The sequence below is a fragment of the Carlito syrichta genome, unplaced genomic scaffold, assembly GCF_000164805.1.
Source record: "Carlito syrichta isolate Samal-C Ts95f unplaced genomic scaffold, Tarsius_syrichta-2.0.1 Scaffold80101, whole genome shotgun sequence".
In the NCBI taxonomy this organism is placed as follows: Eukaryota; Metazoa; Chordata; class Mammalia; order Primates; family Tarsiidae; genus Carlito; species Carlito syrichta.
In genome coordinates this window covers 43,004-45,149 of record NW_007024197.1, presented here as the reverse complement: position 1 = coordinate 45,149, position 2,146 = coordinate 43,004, and the positions used below count along the sequence as shown (strand labels likewise).

The window sequence follows — 2,146 nt, the reverse complement described above, 5'->3', positions numbered from 1 at the left end:
CTGCACTCCAGTCTGGGTAACAGAGTGAGACTCCAACTCAAAAAACAAAACAAAACAAAAAATGCAAACACCTAATCAAGTACTCTAATGAAATTTGTGAAAAACAATGCCACGTTAGAAGACAATATATGCCAGCACATATAAAATGGGAATTGGCTTTCTGCTGAAATTATCATGAAAGGCTGTCAGTTGACTGGGCACGTTGGCTCAAGCCTGTAAACCCAGCACTTTGGGAGGTGGAGGGGAAAGGACTGCCTGAGTCCAAGGGTTCGAGACCAGCCTGGACAACTTGTCGAGACTTTGTCTCTACAATAAATCAAAAAAATTAGCTGGGCTCAGTAGCTCACCCTGTAATCCCACGCCTTTGGGAGGCTGAGGTGAATGGATTGTCCGAGCCCGCGGGTTCGAGACCCGCCTGGGCAACTTGGCAAGACCTCATCTCTACAATAAATCAAAAAATTAGCCGGGTGTGGTAGTGCAGGCCTGTAGTTCCAGCTACTTAGAAGGCTGAGGCGGAAGGATCGCCGGCGCCCAACAGGCAAGGCTGCAGTGGCCGGGAGCAGGCACTGCACTCCAGTCTGGACGACAGAGTGGGAGTCCAACTCAGAAAAATAAAAAATAAAAATAAAAATAAAATAAATTAGCCGGGCTAGGTGGCACGCCCCTGTGGTTCCAAGTACTTAGAAGGCTGAATGTGCAGGATCACCTGAGCCCAGCAGGTTGAGGCTGCAGTGGCAGTGAGCGAACCACTTCATTCCAGCCTGGGCGACAGAGTGAGACGCCTACTAAAAAAACCGCACAAAAACAAACAAAAAACCCGGCTGTCAGCTATTACACCTCCCAAGGCAAACTGGAAGGCAAGTTCTTTCTACTTAGGTGGTGATGAGCACTAAATTAGGGACAGCAAGACAAAAAGGAAGCAGATAAAAGACCCCCTTTAGGAGCTGTTAGAAAAGACCACTGATGGCTGTTGCAACCAATGTTTTGAAGACATAACTTCACAGGACTTATTTATTTTTTGAAGATGGTAGTGGGGAAGGAGAAGAGTAAGCACAGATTATTAAAAGGTAAGAAGGGCAACCCCCTCGGGTCCCCTCCCACTATGGAACTTTTCTGTCCTCTCAATAAATCCTGCTTTCAAATTAAAAAAAAAAAAAAAGACCAGAGTCAAAGAACGTGAACAGGATGGGACTTCAAAAGATCATCTAACTCAAAGCCCTCCTGGAGTCAAGGTTCCCAGTACCTCAGACAAAGGTCTCTTCGGAGCATGGGCAACACCACAACTAAAAATAAGGGGTGGGGATGGCGAAGAAACGGGATAATCAGAACCAGAAAGGCACGGGCGCGTCGACGGTGGCAGAACGCTCCCCAGGACGCCACCAGCCCGCCAGTCCCTCCGCCCCTTTCTCTCCCCCCCTTTCTCTCCCCCAACCCCAGCCTCGGCAGAAGCGCGCACGCGCAGAAACTCGGGGCTGCGCGTGGCGACGCGCAGGCGTAAAGTGGGTAGAAACAATGAGCTTTGTTGCCGAGGCGGTAGCGGGGGGCTGGGGAAAAGGTGCCGAGCCGGGCAGAGAGAGGACAGGGCAATGGGGAACGCGAGAAAGTGCTATCCCGGCAACCCTCGCGCGCCACTGAGGACCCGGATAGAGGGATGCGAGATCCAAATCATAAATAATGACAATGAGGAAAAAAAGCGACGGCCATTTCTCAGAGAAGCGATGAAGTCGGCCCGAATCATCCCTCAGAAAGCGGCCACGAACAAGGGAGGCCATGAAGGGCTCGGTGGCCAACAACCCGGGGAGCTTTTCAGGCCCCTCAGCCGTCGCTGAGGCGCTGTCCCTCGACCACTGGGGCCGCCGCACCCCTGTTGCCGCTCCCCCCGCGGGGACCGCTCACCCAGTGCACGGCAGCGGGCACGGCAGCCAACGCGTCCGGTCGGCCTCCGCGGATCTCCACAGGCAGCGCCGCTCCCCCGCTCGACGTGCGCTTCGCCCGCCGCCTCCCTTCTCCAGTCCAAACAAACACCCTAGCCCGGAAGTGACTTCACTTCCGCCGCCACCAGCCCCGCCCTCCCGTGCCGTCCGCGTTGCCCTCCGAGGCCACTAGAGAGCGCGCGAGAGAACTCACGACCCTGGCTGCGCACGTG

The 2,146-nt window shown here is 54.1% G+C and overlaps 1 protein-coding gene and 1 pseudogene across 4 annotated transcripts in view; both read right to left on the bottom strand.

Moving 5' to 3' along the window:
* Positions 1–1,772, bottom strand: part of LOC110595380 — a 14,560-nt pseudogene extending 12,788 nt beyond the window's left edge. Inside the window, exon 1 of the transcript XR_002481795.1 lies at positions 1,457–1,772. The product of XR_002481795.1 is annotated as a 60S ribosomal protein L35a pseudogene (transcript). The remainder of the gene's footprint in view (positions 1–1,456) is intronic.
* Positions 1–2,051, bottom strand: part of PAIP2 (poly(A) binding protein interacting protein 2) — a 34,517-nt gene extending 32,466 nt beyond the window's left edge. For 2 of the 3 annotated variants that reach the window (XM_008054926.1, XM_021710785.1), the window contains exon 1: positions 1,897–2,037. The gene's annotated coding sequence lies outside the window, so the exon portion shown is untranslated. Of the gene's footprint in view, positions 1–1,896 lie in introns of all 3 variants that reach the window. The other variant, XM_008054920.1, reaches the window with a different exon arrangement.
* Positions 2,052–2,146: the final 95 nt, after the last annotated feature.